Genomic DNA, 25,687 nt, shown 5'->3' with positions numbered 1-25,687 from the left:
AAGTAGTTAATAATAGTTTCTGGCATTTAAGGGCATTTGAAGTGTTTGGTGGCTATTTCATTGCATGTTAAATGTAATGTCAGTGGCTGTCTGTTGTGTTTTGGCTCTTACTGGCATGCACCTTGGCAAAACACTGTTCCAAGAGTTTAGAGGTTGCTGTTGAGAAGATGGTTGCAAATGCAGACAATGTAGACTCCTGCTGGTGTGCTAAGGTAGAAGGTATATAATTTTTGAAATTACTCTTGCTAGGAATATGTTAAATGCTTGGATTTTCACCAGTCATCCAAAAGCCTTAAGATACATTTAGGAGAAAAAGCCTGTCTTGTTTCATGTGGTAACTTTCCTACCTTAGTTCCCCAAAGCTTAATTTGAAACCTACATGTGAAGTTGTAAAAAGACAAAAAAATGTTTTGCCAAAAGCTGCTTATTTCCTTGGCTCAATAAACAACTAAGAAATTTTCCTTGATTGAAAGCTGTAGGGAGTTGCCTTTTTTTAAACCTGATTTCCTAAGAAAATGTGATTTATGCTTTTTCCTTGTTATGTCTCATTCTTTCCTTACATATTCACCAGTAGCTTTTGAAATAGTTGATCAATTGTAGCCATGTTTCTAGGAGAGATGGAAATCACAGACTTTAATGTTACCACAGGTTTTGAGGAGATGGGCAAGCTGGATAGAGAGAAATGTGTCACTGCCTTCTCTTGAGAGAGACATAATGCAGTGGGATTTTGGTGCTGACCTGTTTTTTTTAGCATGCACTGGGTCTGTGTTGGATAGGAGACCAGGACTTGTATGTGTCATCAAGGCTTGAGGAGACAGGAAGAATGTTGGGCCGTTTTGGAAAGAGAGGGGGACCAACAATATCATCGTGTGACATTATTGCAAAATAATAATAAAAATAATATTTTTCTGTCTGCATAAGAACAAAAGACAGTATTTCCCAAATCAGATTTCCAATAAGCCCACTTCTCTTTCTTGTAACACAGAGTTACTTGTTGAAAAGCAGGAACTGAATTTATGTCTAGAATGCATTTCTCGGCTTCTTTCCTGTCTGACCTGTATTTGCATTTCTCATTTATCATAATAAACAGCAGACTGAAATCAACTTGAAGATTTTTATGAAGTCTCAGTAGGGAATTGTAGCATGTCCTGCTGGTTGGTTTAGAAAAACTGAAAATATAGTAATGCTGAAAGTGAAGAAAATTTTATTAGCTTGTGCTGCTGTATAATATGAAATATACTTGTCAAGACTCATAATCTTCACAAATTTCAATTTATTGATTTCCAGTGTTAAAATAATTAATTTTAAAATATCATAGCAGACTGCAAAATAGTTGTTTTTAACTTGTGCTTGTTTTAAAGTAGTTTTCATAGTAACAACAAATACTCTAAAGGAAACAGGGTTTTCCTCTACTGTGAGTAGAAAAGCAAGTAGCAGCATGAATCACAGCTTCCAAGAACTGTCAGAATAGAAATGCAGATTCTCTCTCTCTCTCTCTCTCTCTCTCTCTCACACACACACACACACACACACACACACACACTTTCCCGTCAGTTTTAATGTAGTAATGTGATTTAATAAAGTTTTTTTGCCATCCACAGCAGCAACATCCATTATGTGTAATCAAGCTACTACTAGCAGTTGTGTGTTTGAGAACTACTGTTCAAAGTGTATGGTAGTTCCACTGATAGCAATTTTACATATAATATATTCTTCTGGAACTGTTTTTGTTGTTAAAATGTTCTACTTAATTTTTTAATATAGTCTTTTTTTCCAGCTCAGAAGCATTAGCTTAACATTTTGTGCTGCCCTAGAGCTTTTCATGATGTTTCATAGATAATAAGATAGAGTTTCAGCCTTGAGAAGCTTGTGATCTGAATTTCACTGACATAGAAAATGATGCCAATGACCTCAGAAAGGGGGACAAGGATTCAAGTTAATAAGCGAGTCATAGTGAGTGAATTAAACAAATTCTCATTTCTAAGAAGATAAGATAGATCAGCAACAAGTAATATGAGAATATAGAAGCAAATGACAGCATAAAGCAAGTCCAAATAATATACAGTTTTGGAGGAAAAGAAGCAAAATATTTTTCAGGATTTGGAAAGCATAATGAGATCAGAAAAGTCGTCTGGATCAAGAGAAAGAGTAACTAGAAGGTTTTATGAAATAGATCAAGAAAAAGATCTATAGAAACTTAAAAATTATGTTGATGTGTTTAGTGCTTCTGAAGAAAAAAAACTGAGACAGGAGAATGATTTGAGAATATGACAAACTGTTTTGATCAGTTTGGCAGGGAGGTTAGGACACAAATTCTACTACGGAGATATTTTTTAACCCTTTTAGAAATTTAGCTCTCACTCGAACTTGCTTTTAAAGTGAGTGGCAAAATAACAGGCATCTGTGCCTGAAAATTTCATCTCAGGCATTCCTGTTGCTCTTTTGCTACCTTCTATTACACACAATTTTTCTACAAGCTGGAGGACTTCATATGAATTTCAGTACAATTGAGAGTGGGACTATAGAAGTTTTTACCATCAGTGGTGATTGACACTCTACCATTTTATACAAGTCAAAAGGATCTCAAACTTTTTTCACTGAAATTGCTTTTCCAAATTATTTTAGTTAAATTTTTACTGCCTTTATATAGACAACTAGATTTATGATTGATTTAGATTTGCAACATAAAATTTAATGTAACTCAACAGAGGAACAAAAAATAATCTTTCATAAACTGGCATAGTTTTTTTTAAAAATGCACCTAAATTTCTTGCTTTGTAGAATATCTTTTGCCATTTCTTAACTACATGCCGGTGTTTGATTCAAAGAATTGATTTTTAACATTTCATATTTCATTTGACCACTTAGAAAAATAGATACGTAGGTGATAATGGTCTGCATTTCTTATCCCATTAGACTTGGCAGTAGATCTTCTTCAAACATTGGCGTTCCTCTTCCCCATGCTGACAGCTTCTTCTTTCTATGTTTTATGTACTGGGGGACAAGGTGGTAAAGATCAGGGGTTTAGGTGTTACTTTGTTTTGGTGATTTTATGTCAGAGGAAATCTGCCAATCCTTGCATACTATGGATGGGAATAGATTTATGTATGCCTTAAAGGATATGCTTTGCCATATGGGAGTGCTGAGTAGAAAATATCAGCAGTGGGTCAGAAGCAGTAGATTTTTCCAGCAGGATTATATCAGTTAGATATTACCGAGTTGGTGCATTTGTATTTAAAATACAGCATGGTGTGTAGGAATACAGAATTAATGATCTGTAGCAGGTAGGGAGCTCTTTCTTCATTGAATAAATAGAGTGCTTTTGTATAAAAATCTCTGTTGTATAGTTAGCTTTTGCTCAGCACATCTTACTGAAATTGTTTTTTTATTAGTGAGGGGAGTCTTGTGATGTTGCAATGCCATGTTCTCTGAGAGGGTCAAGTTGTGTGCTGAGGTAGTTCATGTGTGCTGTTTGAACCATAGTACACACAGTTAAGATTTTATTGATGCAGTTTCTTTCCATAAGTTTGCATAGTGTATTATTAATGTTCTGCATGGTCATAATGCAATCCAAAGCAATTGTAATGCAATAATTGTAATATTAATGTTTTGTAGACATTGTTATATCTGTAAATTTTGTTTTACCATTGGGCTATTGCATGCCTCATGGGTTTGGATTTCAGACAGTGCCAGAGCTATGTAGAAGGTGGTGTGCAATGTTGAAGTTCTCCTTCATAAATATTTACAGCATTCTATTGAATAGAAAAATCAGAAAGTGAATTTTTTGACAATTTAAGGATGCATATGAAATTACTGTAACGGCAGGAGAGAAAACAGAAATAATCAAGGGCTCATCCCCAAAAAGTTTTTTCTAATAGATTAATTTTCATTAAACGATGGGTTTTTTGGTTGTTTTTCAGAAGATCGTGCCAAAGAAGACTTTTACTCAGATGACATCACAGTTGGATTACTAATGCTACCCACCCACTCTACAAGGCACAATGTATTTCTAGGTAATTTAAGTAAGTATGTAGATATTATTGCTACTAGAACAGTAAGGCTTTAAACAGAAACAGCTCTTTTTCAACCTCAGGCAAGGTAGACATTCCACTTCAATTTGAGATTCAATTTAATGTGTGTGTGGGCAAGAATAAACTTTAAAAAAGTTTTTTATAAGCTTTTATTCTGTACACTGGAGCATGGAATGAAACAAATGAACTGTACCTGAGCTGTCTTAGAAACTAGAAGGAAGAAAAAGCCTTATGAAGGCATTGTCCCCAGCAGTGCAGCGTGCTAATGTAGCCCTGTGGTTTCTGGAGACTAAGCTAATATCTCTCCCAGGGATGTGTTGCAGTGAGTGAGCATATGTACTGCCATGCTCACTGCTTTTCTGAGTGTTTTTTGTTTGTTTGTTTGGATTTTTGTGTGGTGTGGTCTTTGTTTGTTTTGTTTTGTACTGGTTTTTGGTTTTTTTGTTTTGTTTTGGATTTTTTTTTGCAGATGCTTTTGTTGAGGTAACTTAATACCCCATTTGTGTAAGGATAGAGCAGGAGAATGCATCTTAATGGGTTCAAGTACCACTGCCTCTGTTCACGTCACCTTATTTATGAAAGGGTTGCTTCTCCCTGCTTCTTTGATTGGACACTGTGTGATGTCCGGCTGAGGATGGGCCAGGAGGTGCAGATTTTCATCTTTGCAAGATTTGTCCATGTTGTATCTTGCAGTAAGGTTGCTGATTGCTTTGTGCATCGCACAGAGAGAAACACAGAAGGGCAGGGTAGTTTGTTTATGGTTCATCTTTTGAGCAACAGGGATTTTGATTCATTGTATCATGAGAATCATGGCCATGACCCTCTGTAGACTTCATGTATGTGTTTTTTTATCTTTCATCTTCCTAAGTAGGTGTTATTTTTCAGATGTTCTGTTGTTTCTTTGACTGGATCAAAACTTGCACTTTTATACTGGGTCAAAAAAACCCCAAGAAATCCATCTATTTATGTAGAACAGACGTTGTGCCAATCTTGCTGAAGTGGGATTATTTTGTCTTGCTGGCAGAAAACCTTCCTGTATTCCTAGTGGCTTATAATGCATTGGAGGTGCTTGGTCATACATGAAGTATGGTCATGAATGGAATTACAGGTAGCAGTGCTTGTAGTTAATGATGCTCAACACTTTCTGTTCCAGAACCCTGGTTTTAGTTGCTTATAATTTACTAAGACTTAAATCTCTGTTCTGTGTCTCCTTCACCTAAAATTCAACCAAGCATCGGCTTGTGTCTGAGAATGAGTTTAGAGGGAAGAACGTGCTGTTTTCTTGATGCAAAATGCAATGAAAATTTTGCCACTGGAAAAAAAAAAGCACCTGCGTATGCTGGAGCAAGCACTCAAGGTTTTAGGAGAGGCAAATTGTTATGCTGCAATATTTTTTTCTGCTATCCCACTTACATTAGGCAGTATGATAGATTTCTGAAAATATGTTTTGTACCAGTTCAATGAATTTCCTAAATCCATTTCATCTGTCCAAATCAGATGAGGTAGATATGTTCCAAATCCTTTTAGTCATAAGCAGTCAGGGCTACTGAGCATGTTCTAGCTGGACTGTGAGAAGTAAACAGGTCTAATCTCCTTGACTCCATTGTAGTGTCAGGTACAAACACTGAGTAAGAAGATTTTCTTCTGTACTCCATGCTTTTCCTTAACTTTATAATGCATGTACTGTTGATTTGGTCCTTCAAATTCTGCTTTAGCAGTATATTTCCATAACTGTTGTCAATTTTTTTCATTCAGTTTTTTCTCTATTCTTTGCTTTTTTCTTTATTGCTTTTATGTGAACATTCTCTAATGTTCATAAGTTCATTATTTTATCATAATAATATTGATCTTTTTGGACAGGGCAGGCTGTGTGTGGTTAAAAGTTATGAAATACTTCCTTTTGAGCATCCTGAAAATCTCTGTGTGTTGTGCATCTTTGATATTGCTTTTCAAGTAACATTTTTAAAACATGAAGACCATATTTGTTCTGAAATGGAAAAAAAAAATATACTTAAAATTTTCAGATAATGTACATATGAAATTTTGTATAGTGTTGTCTTTCTTAAAAGACAGTTTTTCTTTAGGAATTGCTCTAAAGAGATCTGATTTTTTTTGTTTTCATCTAAATTTAGCAAATGTAGAGAGAAGCCCATTTTTTCATTTGCAAAATCTTCTGGAAATCTGTTTGGATCTTGTATACTGAACGTCAGTGAAACTAGGTGAGTCTGAATAGTTTGGTTATTCTAAGCAACTAATGAATTAATTGCATTTGAAAAAAAAAGATTAAAAAATCCTATTTGTAATTTACAGTTCTTGGAGAAACTCTGACATATAACCTAAAATCTAGAGGATTAAATTATAATGTAAATTACGTAGCCCAGAAAATAAGGGGCAGAGATTAAGCAATATATTCCTGGCTTTGCATCTGAGGTAAAAAGCTGAGTATACACCAAATATATTTATCTAGTGTTTCTTTAATGAAATTATTGCATTCCATAGATCCCTTGATGGGCTTCCTTTAGTATTTCTTTGTTCCTGTGGCTGTTCTCTGAGATGATGTTTAGAACCAGGCTCATTTCAGTTTTACAGTAGACTAATATTCCTGTGTCATTAATCTGATCTTTCTCAATTCCCATAGTTGGTTAGCACAGGATTTAGAGATCAATTTGAGTCATTGCAGTAAATCCATGATCATCTTTAGCCCTTTTAAATTTTGAGTTAGGGGAAGTTAAATCACAGTAGTAGTGCTTACAAAACTTTCTCATACTATATCTGAATTTCCAGGGAAAAAACAATACTGACACCTCTGTCTAAAAGTTCAGAGACGCAAGAATATTTACTTTTCCCTTACTGTATTTAATAGCACAGGTAATAGGAGGAAATGAATAAATAAATGAGAGGAAGGCTGAAAGAAATAAGGTAGAAAGAAGAAGAGAAGTAAAATATTTGAAGTGAGAAAACAGGACATAAAAGATGAAGTAAATAAGTGAAGAAAAGAGAAATGAAGCCTAAGAAATAGACATTTTTAGATTTATGTCTTCTGCTGAATTCTTGCACAGAGGAAATAAATTTTTTGAGGAACCCAGTAAATGGTCTTTTATCATGATTTTGTTTTTCAATTGTGAGGCATTAAGAAGAATGCTTACAGAATTTTTCTGAAGTCTTTCAGTGCCATCAAGTATTCTGTTTATGACATGACATCTCTTTTGATTAGTCTGGTTTGAAAAGGTAGGGTATAATTCCAATGTATGCATTACAATTGTGATTTGGATGATTAAAACTGCTTTGGAGAAAATCTCACTGTTGTCTTCCCTTACCACTCCCTTGGTTCAGTGTGTTTGAACTACATCTCTTTCTCAGAAGATTAGTCTGTGAGTTCTGCTGTAGGTGCAGAGTGCTGCAGAGTTCTGTCTCTACTAGGGACATGGAGTTCTGCATCAATCATGAAATTCCTGGAAAAATTTTAATGGTCCATGTGATAGTGATGTTTGCTTCTGGAGACCAGATGAAATCTAATCCAAAATAAACCCTCCTGAACAGCTAGCATAGGAGTGTCAGCACCAGCTGCTTTGATCTACTGATCCATTTCTACGGTTTCAGATTACTTTCTAATGGGGACAGAGCCATAGTTGTTCACTTTGGTTATAGGTCAGTAGATGAGGGCAGTGAACCTCTAAGACATGCTGCAAGTACAGCCATGAGTTTAGGTGCTGATTTTGAAAAATTTTGAAGTGCTGGAAATATTTTTTTTCAATTTTTGTAATATAAACTGTGTCAATTAGACAAATAAATGCTGTAAATGACAGTGGTTCAAATGATTAGATTGTAACTGCCTTTTGTAGTTCTGATGGATTAGTTTGTGTTTTTTCCATGCTTGTATTTTTAAATTGTTAAACAGAGGAATCTTCTGATTTCTTTAGTTTTATAATTTTTGTATAGAATTTGAAAATATGTATGCTTCCCACCCCAGATGTTTAGCTTGAGCTGCTCATCTGCATTGATAAAACCCCAAGGCCAGTGTTTTATGACAGTCATTAAGTAAGAGCAACACAAAAAATGAAAAAGAGTCATTAAGTAAGAGCAACACAAAAAATGAAAAAGAGTCATTAAGTAAGAGCAACACAAAAAATGAATAAGAGTCTTTGAAGGTTTTTGCTGTTATTACCCTTTTTCATGTCTTAGCTGTCATGAATCATGACAGGCCTTTCTGGTTGGTTTTTTTTTTTTTTTGGCCTGGAATGAATTCCTCTGTTGTTAAGGTGATGAAAATCTAAGTAATATTTTGGTGCTGGTGTTAAATCATTTTGTCTTGAAATAGCAGTTGAAAGAGTACTTTCCATCTGCCCCGTTTAATTTTAAGTTCAGAGTTTCCCAAGAATTTTGCATGCTTAACTGTAGTATAATATCTCACATATCCAAGCCAGTAATTAGGATTGAATTCAGCTATGTTTCTTGTTTATTAGATCTTTGCAGCATCTCAAACTTGGCTTTCAGCATTTTTTCCAGAAAATTTCCAATATTTAATTAAGATTTCTGTTGATAGGGACATTTAAACCTACAGTCTTTAAAAAAAAATGTAATCATTAAAATCCACCCAAAAACTATTAAGCCTGTAACAGCATAGGTAGCAGCAGCATTTTGAAAGTGTTTGAAAAAAATCACTGGCTTTAATAAAAACAATAAAGTTATTTTCAGTATTATTTAATTTGTTCAAAATTGAGATATAAGCCTCAATTTAAAATGTAGAAAAATGTTGAGAGTCAAAATGTGAGTTGTAAGCCAGTAAGTTCTGAAGACTCCTCGTTAAGTAATCTTGCCTTAAAAATATTTCACTGTTACATTGAAGTGCTGTTTGTGTATTTTTAAATGTATTTGATATAAGTAAACTGTTTCAAGCTTGAATGTGTGCTTAAATACAATACAGCTGTTTTTATTACCCTGTTAGCATATAGCCTTAACTTAAAATTCATGTTAGTTTCAGGATTTCCTTGAATATTGATAACTTTTGTTATCCCACTCCTCAGTACCAGTGTTTCTTGTGCCACTAGCAAGATCCTAGGTCTTTAAAACCATTCTCACAATGTGAGCAGAAGGGAATTAAATAAAACCTGACTGTAAGTTTGGTTTTTGATAACTGATATATTAATTGTAAATTGAAATAGCTATAATAGTTTTATAAATATTTCTTAGTGTTGCTTTTAGGGACTTAAGTGCTGGATGATCTAAGTCAGGTTTTGTTAATTGAGCAAAGAGCCCTGTGAGGGATAGAACCACCCATTGTGAAGCAGCCTGGATCCCAGCAGGGAGAGTCTCTGATGGTGGGAGTGACTGCCACAGTGACTCCTGGATAGTCAGACAGGGAACTTTCCTTGACCTTGGAATCTCAAGTGTGCAGAGAAAACTTTGAGGGGCAGGAAATAAGCACTCAGAAACAAGTATCTTGGTACATAGAAATAATGTTCTGTGAAAGAAAAAACTTGCGAATTGTAGAAGATAAAAATGAAAAAACTGAGGAAGGGAGTTTAAAGGCCCACAAATGTAGCAAGAGTGGTCCTAAGTAGTTGATAGGATTTTTTTGTTGGGTATTATAGATGGTTAAAAAGACTAGTAGTTCTCAAAGAAATAACTTTGAGGACTCATTTGAAACCTTGTAGGGTTTATATGGAGTGTGAGAATTTGAATTTCCAAAATACAAGAAGGAACTGAGTTGGTGACCTTTCCCCACCCTTAAACTAATCCTGAAAATTCTTGTCTTAAATATTGTAGCTGAAAAATTTTTAAGAGCTTGGTGTCGAATTTCCTGATACATTTTGTCTTTCAGTCAATATCATGATCTTAAAATATTTTTGAAGGAATGGGAGACACATGACAGAATTTTGCTATGAGCATTGAATTAGTCTGCAAGGTATTAAAAGCTTTCATTATAAAAATTCCCTGTGCCTGAAGAGTAATATTCTCATCATAATTAATCAATTTAATTTACAATTAAATTGACTGCAGCCAATATTTTGAAGATGATACTGGTATATGAGAAGAAGGAATTTGATGTTTGTCTTTTGCTATTTATCTGGTGACCCTCAGAAGGTGATTTCAGTAGGTTTTCTGGACTTACCTTAGCACAAGCTCGAAAGCTTCAGAGGAGGGAGTGCATGCTTCTGCTGCTCAGGAGAATAAAGGAAAAGTGAGAAAATTTGTTATCTACATAAATAGATAATGTTTTAGAAACATAGACTGTTAAAGTATGTTAAATGTTAGTGTTACTTTAAACTATAATTTTTCTTTGAGCCTTGTTTCCTGAACATTCAGAAATTCAGTTGTGTTCAGTGCTCTAATGTTTGAATTAAGATACTCTTCCTTTATTTCTTTTTAAGAATATTTGCAGAGTGATTGCTCTAAAGTTAAATGAAATTTGGAGTTGATTTTTGTATACTTTTTCCTGTTGCTGCATTGCTGTTTCTGTTTAGTTCATGCATGACTATCTCTTTTGTTACAATAATGTATCATCTTTTCTACCTGAATAAGTTCAATGTGACTAGATGCTGACTGGTTTTATTTCCTTCGGTTCTTGCTTGTAGCAGGGCGGCAAAAGATAATTAGCATCTATACCGGAAGTGGTTACTGAGAGTTTTGCCAAAGTTTCTAGTGACAACAAAACATAAGTTGTTTTTGTCTTAGTTTTATTTATTAGACAAAACAGGAGCCACTTCCTCTCTGTATCAATTGCAAAACTCTTCTGGTTTGTTGCTTTTTTGGGAGTTGCATTACTGTTTTGGTTTGGTTGATTGCTTGGGTTTGTTTGTTTATTTGGGGTTTGGTTTTTTGGTGGGTTTTTTTTTTGGGAGGGGGGGTGTCCCGTTTGCCTGTTAAGGCACTTCTTGCCTTTGTGGTATGAAGTACTTGTCCTTTATCTCAAGTATTGCAATCACAGTAATTTCAGTTGAGCCCAGATTCTTCTGTTGAAAGTTCTGAAAAAAGAGTAACTCCAGTGTTTCCTTTAGTGAAATTAAAATCTGTATTCTGTAAGTATAGTGTTGAAGATTTTTTGCAGTGTAAGCTTGTTTTTTTCAATAACAGGTAGTTGTATTGAGGGATAAACTGAAGGATCTGGCAGACGCTATAATTCTAGGAAATTAAGTTCTTTACTCCTGTTAAAGCCTGTTAACCATAGGAATATAACAGTAAGCATGCTAATACAGAAGTGTGTTTTGCCACAAATTTTTGGATAGAATCATAGGGTTGGTTTGGAAGAGACCCTAAAGACCATCTAGTTCCAATCCTTCTCCTCCATGAGTAGGGAGTGCCATTCACTTGATCAGGTTGCTCAGGATCACATCCAACCTGGCTTCTAACACTTCCAGGGGTGGGCCATCTACAACTTCTCTGGAAAACCTGTTCCAACGCCTCAGCACCTTCTGAATAAAGAATTTTTTTACTAGCATCTTATCTAAATCTTTGCTTTTTTAGTTTAAAACTGTTCCTCCTTGTTCTGTATCTGCTTGTGTAAAAACTTGCTCTCTCTCTTTTTTAAAAGCCCCCTTCAAGGACTGGAAGGCTGCGGTGAGGTTTCTGTGGAGCCTTCTCTGCTTCAGGCTGGAGAACCTCAGCTCTCTCAGCCTGTCTTCCATAGGAGAGGTGCTCCAGTCTTCTGATCATCTTTGTGGCCTCCTCTGAGCCTGCTCTAAAAGATCCATGTCTTTCTTGTGTTGAGGATCTGAGAGCTGGATACAGTCACCCCTTGTCGCTGGCCTTGATCTGGACATAGAGTCATTGACCACAACTCTCTGGCTGTGTCCATTCATCCAGTTAGTTTTCCCTCCAGCAGTCCACCATTTAAACCCATGTCTCTCCAATTTGGCAAAAAGGATCTTGTGTGGGACTGTGTCAAAAGCCTTACAGAAGTCTAGTTGGATGACATTGGTTGGTGTTAAACTTGTCAGCTATTGTTTCATCATAGAAGGCCACCAGATTGGTCAGGCATGATTTGCCCTCAGTAAAGCTGTGCTGGCTGTCTCTGATCACCTGCTTGTGTTGTATGTGCCTTAAAATTGCTTCCATGATCTTCCCAGACCTTCGTTTCTCCCTTTTTTTTTAAATAGGACTGATGTTTCCTTTTTTCCAGTCAGCAGGGGTTTTTGTGTGACTGCCATGGGTTTTCAGATATGACGGAGAGTGGCACAGCAACATCATCTCATCAGGTCCCATAGACTTGTGGCTATTCAGTTTCATCAAGTGGTCCCAAACCTGCTCTTCTCTTACAGTGGAAATACATTGAAATGACCATCCCCTAGTCCCATGTTTTGTTTTGTCCTTTTTTTCAGCTGCCTCATTCATTTTCCTTTTGTTACCACTTTGTGGTCTCCAAAATGATGTGCAGGCCTTCTGGGGAAAGTGGTGGGTGGAGGTAGGGAGGAGCAGCTGCTTGGTTGGTAATTTTTGACTTGGACGGCGCTTCAGTGTTGTAGCTTAAAATTTTCCAACTGTCTCATTTTATGGAAATGTGAAATCTCACTTCTTTCATTTTGAAGATGCTTCCGGTGAAGTACACTACCTACTCCATTTTTCAGGCAGGCAAACAGTCCACTCTTCACAAAAGCCTTACAGAATAATTTAGCTGTGCATGAGTCACCCATGCTGGGAAATTTAGGCACCAGCAGCACTTCCACAGCTGCACAGAGCATGGATTGTGCAATCAACTTGTAAAAAGTAAAGTGGTGACTAGTACTAAATATTTTTAGAAGTGTTTTACTTACATGTGTGCATTTCTATGTGATATAGATAATTAAGTTTCAAATAAAATAATGGCTTTTAAAACACCTGTCATATGTTCTTGGGTGTTGCTGTTAGCTACTGTTGTCAATTTTAAAAAAATTATGTCCATTTGGTATACAATTATGTTACATATAGCTGCTGTTGATATAATCATTCATCAGATTGTCTTTGCTAGCTGAAGAGAGGGAATTTAATGTGGCCGTGGAAATGAGTGGTCAGAGTAATGATCGAAGGCTAACATCAAACTTTTGGCTTGATCAAGGAGATTGGTAAAAGTGCTTGCAAGCATAAGTAGCTGTTAGGGTGTAAAGTGCCAGGTCTCTGTAGCCATGTAGTTACCTGTGTGGTCTGTGGGTATTGCTCTTGCTATCTTTCATGTGGTAATTCTTCATCTGTGGACAGATTCAGAGGAAGTACTTAGCCTTACTTCTCCCGCTTTCTAGGTAAATACCCTGACCACGAGTTAGGAGTAAGTCTTTGTCTCCTATTTAGAGAAAACCAACCATAGAAAAGAGGGCAAAGCAACCAAAAAAAACCCCAACAAAACAAAACCACCTACAAAAATCCCTTGAGTTAATTTTGTTTAGTTGTCTGGCATGTTTTTTAGTTGTCTGGAACTGGTGTGCCAGTTCCCCTCTGACCCCTCCCATCACTTTTTCATGTGGGCATAACTGAGAAACAGTAAGATGTTTCTGGATGTGTTAGATTATTGTATCTTAAAGGAGTAAGTTGTTGATATAAAATAATTTGATGTCCCTAAAACTGATTTAATACTCTTAAGCTATATCCTTTATGGACTGTAAAGGGCGAGGATGAGGCAGAGCAACAAGTAAGATTACAACCATGGACTTCAGGAAAGCTAAGTTGTGCCTCTTCGGGGATCTTCTTGAAAGAATCCCATGGGAACAGGAGTCCAAGAGAGCTGGTTGGTATTCAGGCATGACTCCTTTGAAGCTTAAGAACAATGAGCAAGAAGTTGGACAAAGGGGGCAGGAGACCTGCATGAATGAATAAAAAACTGTTTCCATTTTTCAAGTGTAATCAGGAAATACACAGGAAAAGAAAGCAGGGGCAGACTGCTTGGAATCAAAATAAAGTGCTCGTCAAAGTAGAAACCATGGCAGGAAGGGCCAAGACCCACCTGGAATTAAATCTGATTGAGAATGTCAAGGACGACAAGAAGGCCTTCTTCAAAGACATTAATAACAAAAGAAAACCCTAAGATAATGAGGGCCTCTTACTAAATGGAAGGGGATCCTGGTGGCAGAGGATGCAGTAAAGGTGGAGACAGTGAACAACTTATTTGCATTGGTCTTCGCTGGCAAGACCAGTTCTCCAGAATATTTGACTCAGGAGACCAGGATAAAGGAATGTTGGAGGGAGGACTTTCCTTCAAGGAGATCAAGGAGGATTGGGTTAGAGAACACCCCGGTAAACTGAACATTCAAAAGTCTATAGGCCCTGATGGATTGCATCAGCAAGTGCTGAGGGAGCTGGTGGACACCATAATGAGGCTGCTCATGAGAGGTCAGGGCAATCAGGAGGAGTACCTGAGGACTGGAAGAAAGCAAATGTCACCCTGGTCTTCAGAAAGGAGAACCCAGAGAACTACTGTCCGGTCAACCTTATCTTAATCCCTGGGAAGGTAATGGAATGTCTCCTTCTAGGGGCCATCTCTGTTCATGTGGGTAACAAGAAGGGGATCAGGAGCATGGATTCACTAAGGGCAAATCATCCTTGGCCAACCTGATTGCCTTTTATGATGAAACAGCTGCCTGGAGGGATGAGGGGAGAGCAGTGGATGTTGTTTAACCTCAACTTAAGCAAGGTTTCAACACCATCTCTAAAAACATGCTTGTATGCAAACTCAGGAAGCGTGGTCTGGATGAGTGGACAGTGAGATGAATTGAGAACTGGCTGACTCCAGAGAGTCACAATCAGTGACACAGGTTCTGGTTGGAGGCCTGGCACTTGTGGTGTCCCCCATTATTCAATATTGGGAGTTGTTTAACTTACTCATCAATGACTTGGATGAAGGGGCAGATGCTCCTCAGCAAGTTTGGTGATGACACAAAGCTGGGAGGAGCAGCCGATCCCCCAGGGCTGTGCAGCCCTGCAGAGGGGCCTTGGCAGGCTGGAGAGATGGGCAGGGAGGAAATTCAGCAAAGGCAAGGGCAGGGTCCTGCACCTGGGGAGGAGTGACCCCATGGCCCAGCAGGGGCTGGGGATGGACCTGCTGGAGAGCAGCTGTCCAGGGAAGGGCCTGGGCGTGCTGGGGACAGCAGACTGTCCCGAGCCAGCAGTGTGCCCCTGTGGATGAGAAGGCCAATGGTGTCCTGGGGGGCATTGGGAAGAGCACGGCCAGCAGGCTGAGGGAGCTGATCCTGCCCCTCTGCTGAGCCCTGGTGAGGCCACATCAGGAGTGCTGTGCCCAGCTCTGGGCTCCTCAGGGCAAGAGAGACATGGAGATCCTGGGGCAGGTCCAGTGGATGGCAACAAAGATGAGTGAGGGTTTGGAGCGTGTCTGTGGTGAGGAAAGGCTGAGGGAGCTGGGCCTGTTCATCCTGGAGGAGAGACAGCTCAGGGGGGACCTTATGAATGTATGTAAGTATCTGCAGGAAGAGAGGATGGATCCAGGCTCTTCTCAGTCTTGCCAAGCAGTAGCACAAGAGGCAACAGGCAGAAACTGATGCACAGGCAATTCCACCTGTAGAGGAAGAACTTCTTTACTGTGCAGGTGAATGAGCATAGGAACAGATTTCCAGGGAGTCTTTGGAGTCTCCCTCACTGGAAGTACTCCAGGACTGTCTCACAAAACCCTGTGCACTGTGCTCTAGGATGACCCTGCTTGAGCAGGGAGGTTGGATGGGATGACCCACTGTGGTCCCTCCCAGCCTAACCCAATCTGTGGTTCTGTCATAAAGGCATTGGGTGCAAAAATAATTTGCATATCTTCTTACAGACCCTTGGTCAACTGTTGACTTTCTTGATTTCTGAAAATTTTAGAATGGCATAAGGAGAACACAGCAGGAAATTTTGATTGAAATTCTCTCTTTATGTAAAAAGTGGAAGTGTTCACTTGAATGTAAAAGGTAATAAATCTTCTTTGGGTTGTTTTTTCTGGTCTAGGATTGAATTTTGGAAAGATTAATTTGTGAGAATTTCATAATCTCTTTTAAGCTTACTTCCCCAACTTTTAAGACATATCTGCATGCTGAAAGTTTTGCAGTTGAAGTGCTCATGTAACATGTAGGTTCATCTATTTCAGGAAGAGTAATTGAGCTGAGTGTTGTTGCAGTAATAATAACAATGATAAAGTCTCATTTTCTAAACTTAAGCCTGCATTTATATCAACACCAAACAGAAATTTTGCGTGGAATGGAAGAAGAATTTCCTTGGTGTTATCTTGCTTTGAATGTGTAATAATTATGTCTGTTGAAATAGATAATTCATTTTCTCCAGGACAGTTTTCAAAAAGTAGTTGACTTTCTGTATATAGTCATTCCTCCCTTTTATTATTGGGGTAGAAGAAAACCAATGTTTGACTCTTTGATCTGTCTCATTTCTTGGTGAATTGCCATGTTTATTTTCCAGTATAGGAATTAAATGTTTAATAAATTTTTCTTCTTTGGTTCGATTTGTTAGGATTCTTCATAGTATTTTACTTTGACGAAAATGTGGCAAACCATTTTAGAAATATTGATTGTAAAACTAACATTTGTGTCTGATACAAAACATCTAAAATTTATAATGCTCAGTTTCATAAATATGCACATTTTTAATTGGATTAATTATATCGAAGTGTTTTTAACTCCAGAATAAATATCTTGGTAGTGTTTTTTTAAAGTTTTTTCTTTAAATTTCTGTTAATATTGAGAAATCATCAAGTAAAGAATTTTTTTGTCTGATCACTTTATTCTGTAGAAAAAAATTATATGTAGTAAATAATTTTATGGGATATAATATTATAATATTATAATAAGTTATAATATTATATAAGTTATAATATTATAATAAGTTATAATATTCAGTGGGAATTTAAACTTCAGAATGTGTGTGTGGAATTTTTTCACCTTTTGAACTTTGGAAAAAACTTGTCAATTGTCTACCTTCTCAGTTCCATCTAAGAGGCTGGAAGAAGGAAGCTTGGTTTTATTTGTTCATTGTGAAATGTACCAAGTTTACATGGGTCCTGTTAGAGAGAGCACAGATTTTAGACCATCTATAGCACTTTTTTCCTCAGCACAGTGAGTTCTTCAGCTGGATAGCTGACTACAGGTTGTATCTTCTCAGCATTCCATTAAAGGAAATGGAGATTTCCACAGGGATGTGAAAGTTTTCAGTTTTGAATTGTAACAATAACAGGTTAGTAATTAGCTTCTCTTGACCTAAACTCCTGTTGTGAAATACTGGTTTTGTGTTAAGCACCATTTAAAGAGACAGTAGGTGTACTTTTAAGCCAGACTTGATTATGAAATATATATTGTATTTTAGATGTGCAAACGCAACACATTCTCAAGTCTAACTCAGGGTGTTATAGAGCCAGGAGTGGGAGATGTAGCTAAGATGTTCCTGCTCTTTATAGAGGGCTACTGTTTCTTAGCTGTGCCAATTTTCAAAGATACATGGAGCCACACTTTTAAAATGTCTTTATTATTTTGTTCTTATTAAAACTATGTGATATGTGTGTTCTTTTAAACACGTAGTTTCACAAATCTGCTTCAGTGTGTGGCCAGAGCTAAAAGGATGTGCACTTCCAGTCCAACCAAGGAAGGGTGGGGCCTTAAAAAAATGGGAGCAAGTGGGATCATAACATATACCCACTGTCTTTTTTTGTACAGACGAGTTGCACATGATTTGCAAACCTTATTTCTTGCCACTCACTCCTACAGCTTTGTTATTGAAGGAAGGGAATCTCTTGTAAGGAACTGTATACAAATGACTGAGAAAATATTTTAAATGAGAGTGCAGAAGAATAACAGCTGGTTCTGATGGCTAGGTTATTAAATGTTGCCTTTCAAATTTATCTTATAAACTTGGGTTTGTACTATTTCTTATTGTCCTTTTTGTTTTTCTGATTTAGGGAGATTGTTTATTGATGACTCCAAAAATGTGTATTGTATCATTTTCTTTTAGTATCTTTGTTAGTAATTTGATGGAGGCACATAAATTAACACCTCAGCTGTTTATAAGTATAGTTAGTTGGAGTCTTGGAAGGTGAAGATAATACAGGCAGCCTGGAAAGGGATGGAGGGGAAAAAGGCCTGGTAAGTGCTTCAGCACCCCACAGCCAAGGACCAATTATTAGACACCTGGCAACCTGCTGAGTGCTTTCCTGGTCACCCCCAGGGAGCTGGAGGGAAGCCAGGCTCAGGCCAAGAGCCCAGATTGCTAGAGAATTCCTGATGAGGTAGCAGGTCTGAAGATGTTTGGAGAAGTCAGTTTGGTGAGTCAGAGAGCAGATCAGTGGGGTACATGGGCAAGTGTGGGCCAGGTTCAAATGTATTATAAAATAGTTTAGGTTGGAAGGCACCATAAAGATCATCTGGTTTCAATGTTTCCCTTTTTCCAGTCACCTGGAACTTAGCTTGATTGCCATGACTTTTCAAATGTTATGGAGAATGGCTATGCAAATGCATCAACCAGTTCCCTCAGGATTCTGGGATGCATCTTATCAGGTGTCATGGACTTAAGTATAATCAGGTTCCTCAGGTGATCATGAATCTGATCTTCCCTTACAGTGGAAGGGACTTTGTTCCTCTGGTTTCTGTCTTGCAGTCCATCCATTTAAGGAGCATAGGAAGATAGGTTGCAAGCCAAGACTGAAGCAAAGAAGTTGTTGAGTACCTTAGCCTTTTCCTCATCTGTTGTTACCAGTTTACCAGCCTTGTTTAGTGGGTGTGTACACCTTCTTTGACCTTCCTTTTCTGGCTATGGATGTTGTTTGCACTCTGCTTTGCATCCCTCTACTCTTCCTGGGATACCTGTCCTGGGACAGAGTAGAGGGATGCGTTTATGTCTTGCCCTTTAGTTTGACCAGCAGTCTCTTCTCATCCTTGTCTTCCTTGCCTGATTTCTTGTGCCTGGAGACCATTAGCTCTTGTCCTCTATGGAGGACATCCTTACAGATCTGCCAGCTCTGTTGCTCTCCCTTGTCCCTGAGGGCAGTTTCCCTGGGGTTCATACTGGCTTGCTCCAGAGGCCTAACTTTACTGCTCACCTGATTCATCCCTCTGGATTGCAAACTCCACCAGTGTGTGGGTGGAGTTTGCAATCACTGTAGCTCAGGTAGAGGTCTGAGGCTTATTAGAGCTTCCTTGCATGCATCTTTCACTGCATTCTGGGCCAATATTAGGGAGCTGCACTGTATCAGGGAGGGAGCTATGGGGCCATCTCTGTGTTGAGTAAGGGGAAAGAAATACAGGACTGCAGAGGAAGGTAGAAGAGTGGCTGCAGAGCAGCTGGCCAAGCAGAGATCGGCCCAATGATCTGGAGCAAAGGAGTGTTTTCTTTTTCTGTGAGCTAGAGAGATGGAAATGGCAACTGTGGTCAGGCCCAACTCCTAGAGAAATCTCTCTCCTGATGGTGGAACCATCTAATAGGTGAAGCATGCAGGAGAAAACTGCTTTTTCCTATAATCCTCACTCATAATTATTTTTTCTATGAAGATATTATTTGCGGTGACGTTTGAGCAAATTTGTGTGAGCAGCCTGTTTAGGTCCATTACCTTGTCAGGGAGTAGAGTGGGGCACATCTATGTGACAAACCATGTCTAAGAACTTAACCTCTCTTTACCTCTCTTGTCATATTTTCTGCTTCTCTACATGATCTGTAGCCTCTTCTAGCTGCTGTGGACTATGTATGATGGTACACAAATAGTGTGTACTCTTTCAAATGTCATTGTTACTCAACTACATTGGTGATATCACTAACTACTGCCATCACGGGCCTTCTAACAGGCATTTGATCTCTCCTGTAGACTGTTTGCACTTACCCTCTTACCAAAAGTCCTCAGTAGCAGACATGAGACTACCATTCAGGTAATGGCAACCCACACCACCAGTCTTCTGTTCTAGTGCACTTTCTCCACTATATATCCTTGAGTACTCCATGAAAAGGTGATGGACCTAAGGAAGCTGCTCATCCACAGCTCACTACTCATGGCCACTCACAAATTTTCCTATTAAAAGCCATCTGGGATCCATCCATGCTAGAAGCAGCACTCTCATTGTTTGTCCTCTGAAGCACTGGAAGATGAACACCTGCTGCTATAGCATGTTTTAGCTCAGAAAATGACATTTCTAGGATGTTGTCATTTCTTCTGTGCAACCATGGACCAAAAACTGATTTATTGGGGTGGTAGAGGAAAGCTTGCAATATGTGACTATTCCCAGCTGCTGGAATAACCAGCTGTTCAGCTGCAAAGTTTGAACAGAGTTCCTTGAAGTTACTTTTAGCCCTGTCTTTTGATTTTTTTTTCCAATTGCCTTTTTTTTTTTTTTTTGAGGTAAAAAAGGAGACATGTCAGTTTTAAAAACATAGTATTTTCACAGAGAGCCTTTGATTAGCAAGAAAAGATTAATTAGTCATTGTCCTAATTTGCTTACTGTTGGTGTATATACTGTTGCAAGCAAAGAAGCAGGTACCTTGAAACCTGCTTACTTATTCTATTAGACCAAAATATATGGGATTAGAGAGTAAGTGCTTATGGTTTACCTGTCTAAAGATCTCTTGCTCTACAAAATGCTATGGTTCCTTGAGAGAAACTAAACCAGAGCAAATTCTTCTTTTTCTCCTCCCATCTCCAAAAAAGAAGAAGGTAAAGAGAAAAATATCTGGGCTGGAGGTGATCCAATGTAGCAAAAAGCAAAATGGAAAATATGAGTGATAGTGATGTGCTATTCTGGGCAGGAGATAATGGCTGCATCTCTGCTTGTCCTAATTATGATATAATGTCCTAATAGAGTAAAACCCCAGAAACTGATCATCCAAATGATGAGAAGCTCATGGAAAGAAATATCAGGAAGGTTTATAATTATCTTCAGAATCTCCATAATGAACAGGGCTTCTGATGCTGTGCTTACATTGGGAGTCAGGTTCTGCTCAGCTGTTTGCTCAGTGTGATGTTTCTGCTCTTGGTCTTTCTTATCCTGGTGAGTGACTAGTGTGAAGAGCTCTGCAGGGCACTGGGTGCTGTGGCTTTGATTCTTTAAAGAAGATCTTCTCTACAGCTAATCCCCAATGATTTTAATAACTAGTTTGCTCCCCTGGCAAAATTGGATTATAGCAATCAGGTTGTATTAAAGAAGTTAATCAATTTCTGTTTGAAGAAACTGTAGGGCTGGAAAACTGTATTGCTTCCTATGTTTTTCCTGTGATAATCCCAGTGTAAAATTATTTGCCTTAATAATACAAGCCACCTCACAATATTTCTGGTAATCTGCAGAATCATTGTATGCCGTGATACAAATTTTACATAAATCAAGGCATTTATAGAAAAATATTTTTTACAGTACAAGAGTAATACTTATTCTTCCTCAAAAATATTTTCAGCATTACCATTATGGTGAAGTGCTGGGGACACAGGAATTTCAGTTACTGGCTCTGTACAAAATGAAATACAGGCAATCTATTCACCATTGTCCCACTCATTTTTCAGTCCAGTCCTGACAGAATGTTTGTCATTAGCAAGACTGTACTGTAATTTCATAGTTTGTTCAATCTTTGAATTTGTTTCCAATATTTAATATTACCAATGTGCATTCCAATGTTGTTAATAAAATTGGACTGAAGGTACTGAAATTTTTTCAGTTTAAAAAATGGAATTTTTAATCAGATGGTGTGAACTTTATTACCTTAGGTTGTATTATGACTTTTTACCCTGTAACTTATTGAGAACCTTTTTTATTTGGCCAAATAATGACTTGGGACCCAATAACTTATTGCCTTTCCATGAGTGATAAGTCAGCATAATGCAGAATTTGCAGTATTGCTAGTTTTTGTAATTTTTCTACAGATTGAGCAATTTTGTGTAGTAATGGTTTGCACATCCATGGCAGCAGCTAAAATTTTTGATTGAGGACCTCGCCTTCCTTTAAGATAGTAAGTTTCTAGCCACGTTGCTTACAGAAAAGTTGGTAAATGTGCCTGAATGTGTTTAAAACACATAGTGTCTAGCGACAGACACACATAATTTATTTTTTTAAAAGAACTAATGAGTTGTGGAGACAGAACGATGACCTTTGAACACTTGTGGCTGCCAGTGCTGGCATGTAGGCGTTTTAACCTTTCTGCTGGCTTTCACATGCATGCCATTTCTACTGAGTTAGAGATCTATGTGGTTTTGGCAACAAAAGCTTTTCCACTGTGATTAGCTTCTCTTTCGTCTGACTTAAGCTTGCTTGTGTTCTTTTATTATAGATGCATATTCCTCTTCTGCTCTTCTTAAAATCCCTTTTTGAAGTATGTGTAAGAGCTCCCTTTTTGACATTATAAAAGATGGTTCTGTGATTAAGACCTGTAGTGTTTATCTTAAATGTGTAATTGGGATTTAAAAGAAATGTACCTCTACATACTGCAGAGAGGAGGTCTAAAATTTTCATCATTAGAACCCTGTTAGGCACTGGGTGAGAGTTGGCAGAGTTGTTCCACTCCATGCAGTTTAAAAACACTGGTTTCATGTTGCAGACTTCCATGGGACTCATTGTCACTATTAATGTTTGCACTTGTCAAATGGAACAAAACAGAATAGGAGAGGAGGCTGTAAACACCTAAAAAAGTAGGTCAATGGGCCAGCAGGTTATTTGGCCAGACAGGAACGAGTGGCTTCATTGAATCACACTGTAATTGTTTTTCTCCTGTTGGCAGATTGTTCTGCTATGCTTTAACTTTCTATGTTAATGTTTGCATCTCTATTTTAACTGCTTGAGAACCTCTGTTAGTGCAGGAGAAGGCACTCTTAACTTTTCAAATCAAATAAGTGATAATTCTGGTGTTTTCTATAATTACAAGTAGCATAACCTTAGTTTATAGGTCCCAGCTTCCTTTTTAGAATTTAATATACTTTAAAATAACATTTTTCAGAAATGGAAGATGTACATGTTATAGTGAATTTATTTTCAGAACAGTAAGCAAGGCAGATACAAACAGGCATGGGGAAAAAACTTGATTTCATGTAGCTTAAAAATGTGGAAATGTGGTTCAAGGGAAGTAACTATAAATGAAATGTAATGGTATAAAGAGACTGGAAGTAGGCAATCACTTATGTCAGTGCTGAGTTCTTGTTTGGAACAAGTTCAATTGTGAAGCAAGTTTGTGATACATTCTAGGAATTGATTTTGAAGTGGGTTTTGAAACAAAGACTTAGGGCTGTGTTTGAGGGAGAAGCAATAATGCAGCTGGGGAACTTCGCTAGTTGTCAAAAACAGCAGCATTGTACACAAGCAGGAGTCCTGAGAATAACAATTTTGGAGACTTGGAGAGGAAATGTAACACAGAAAGCCAGAAGAGACCCTATTAAGAACTTCAGTGAAAAGATGTTTAAATAATGGTGTATAAATACACTTTAAAGGTAGTGTAAGTGGATGTGTTGATGTAAATGGTACGAGTGATACCAAATTCAAAAGTGAAAAGGACATCAAGACTAAAGATAAGCATGAAGTGATAGCTTAAAGCCAAGATAAAACTGTGTCAGAATGTCCTGCTTATCAAGAAGAACTTTAAAGCAATGTCAATTCGGATAGTAAAATACTTGAGCTATTTTTGATAAGCAGAATATTGCATTTAGAGATTACTCTCGTTAAAACAATTGCTTGTCTTTATTAAAATGAATGAAGAAGTAGATAATTTTTAAACTCACTGATTTTCAAGCTCTCCATTGTTATTTTTTGACAGTTTGGAATTTATTTTCTGCTGAAGAGGATACCTCTAACTCCACATTGTTCTTCACGGGAACCAGGTTTTTTCCCTGAACCTCATACTTCAACAAGTCCCAAAGTGTAAAAGGTAAAACTGTGTTCCTATCATTGATAAGGTTCCCATGGCTTTCAGTTGTCAGCACTGATGGGCTGAGTAGCAGTGTTAAATAGTGTCTTTCACTCTCCATAACATGACTGAATTTGAATCTTAGAAAATAGATGTAGTCCTTTATTTACCTAGAGTTTGCTTTCTCTTTCTCCAGGCAACAACAGACACAGTCTCAAGCTGTGCCAAGGGAGATACAGGCTAGAATTAAGGAGGAAGTTTTTCACAGAAAGAGTGGTCAAATACTGGAATCAACTGCCCAGGGAGGTGGTGGATTCACCATCTCTGGATGTGTTTAAAAAAAGACTGGATGTGGCACTTGGTGCCATGATCTAGTTGAGGTGTTAGAACATGGGTTGGACTCGATGATCTTAAAGGTCTCTTCCAACCTAAAAATTCTGTGATTCTGTGGTGGCATTATATCTGCAGTCTTATCCTTGGCATGTATGGATACTGAGAGCGTTCAGTGTCTTACAATTTTGGATGCAAAGAGAGAAGGGTCTCACCTTGAAAGATGAGAAACCAGTGTGCTACAGGTGCATTTCCTGTACTTTTCAGTACTTTAAACTATTTGTCTTGGATATGAGATATAGGTTGCCAGTTCTGATGTAGGATCTGTAGATTGTAATGAATGGTTTTGTTGAATTCTGGAAATTGATTGCTCTGTTAAAGGGAAAAATAATGACTTTTAAATGCTGATTTTGCATAATGAATATGTCAGTTATGTCACAAGTAAAAGTTTTCTGTATTTGGCTGTACAGGTGTTTTTCTTTTGCAGATTAGGGGAAGTGTATAATTTTTCTTACAGAATTTGATCTTGCTCTTGATCCCTCTAATTTTAGGTACCATTTTTGTATAAAGATTAACACAGGGCTTGAAGTGTAATAAGTGCATAGCTGTATTAGTGCTTGCCATGTAATCTAAATGAAAATAAATTTACAGCTTTTTTCTTGATTGTAAACTTAGTTACATGCCAGTCATGGTAATGGTGTATAAATGCTTCAGCTTCTACTGCTGAGCAACCTGTTGCTTGTTGCACACTTTTGACAAAAAATTCAAACAGACAACTTCCTCATAATTTACTTTTTTCATGCCCTTTATGACTGGTTTTCAAATGGCACAACTCTGTTACTTGACCAACTAATTTGGGGAATTTAATTTGTCAGTATTGCCAGTGCAGTTGTTATTTTGAAGAATTGGAGGGAAGAAGTGATTTGCTGCCAGTGTGTGTCTTTATAGCACTAAATTTTGGAGGGTGAAGGCAAGGCAGAGGTGGTCCATACTAATTGAAGGAGTGGGGCATTTGAGCAGAAACACCAGCACGCTTTGTGATGTGCCTTGAAAGAGATTCTGCTGCAGCACAGCTCTCCCATTTACTTTCCTGCTGCACTCAAGTTATGAAACTTTGTGGTGAAAAATGCTATTCTTGTGAAGGAAACCCACACAGTATGTGGCTGTTGTAGATGCAGAGACAGTTTGGTTGAATCACAAGCTTTCTTCCTCAGTTCCTTCATCAGGCTTTTGCTGCCGTATTTCTTGTGGTATTGACACTGCAAGTTCCACTGGTTTTTAGTACTCTCAGAAACAAATATTTTTCAGAAAATACCGAGTCACTAAGTGGACTAATATAATCTTCTTTGAAATAAATAGCCTTTTTACTATTAAGTTGGTAGCCTACTAAAAATTCCTGAAGATCGGCAAGTTCAGCCCTTAAAAAACTTGCTGCATGCAGTTGTTCCCTAATCAGTGCCAATGTTACAATCCTGCTGCTCCATTTGAGCAGCCTCTGAAAGCTGACTTTTCATATGAAAGAAATAGGTTTAATTCTGTTGTTTTAAATTTGGCCTTTTCATAACCTGTGTTGT

General features: G+C 37.7%; 1 protein-coding gene across 6 annotated transcripts in view; it reads left to right on the top strand.

Moving 5' to 3' along the window:
- CLOCK (clock circadian regulator) overlaps window positions 1–25,687 on the top strand; it is a 65,478-nt gene that overhangs the window by 6,299 nt on the left and 33,492 nt on the right. For 2 of the 6 annotated variants that reach the window (XM_084205250.1, XM_084205245.1), the window contains exons 2-4: window positions 3,921–4,022; window positions 6,164–6,250; window positions 23,694–23,804. The gene's annotated coding sequence lies outside the window, so the exon portion shown is untranslated. The remainder of the gene's footprint in view (window positions 1–3,920; window positions 4,023–6,163; window positions 6,251–23,693; window positions 23,805–25,687) is intronic. The other 4 variants (XM_084205249.1, XM_084205246.1, XM_084205248.1 and 1 more) reach the window with 4 other exon arrangements.

Source organism: Fringilla coelebs (genome assembly GCF_963513975.1).
Source record: "Fringilla coelebs genome assembly, chromosome: 4".
Lineage (NCBI taxonomy): Eukaryota > Metazoa > Chordata > Aves > Passeriformes > Fringillidae > Fringilla > Fringilla coelebs.
The sequence above is the reverse complement of the archived record's forward strand: the minus strand, read 5'-3'. Positions and strand labels throughout refer to the sequence as shown.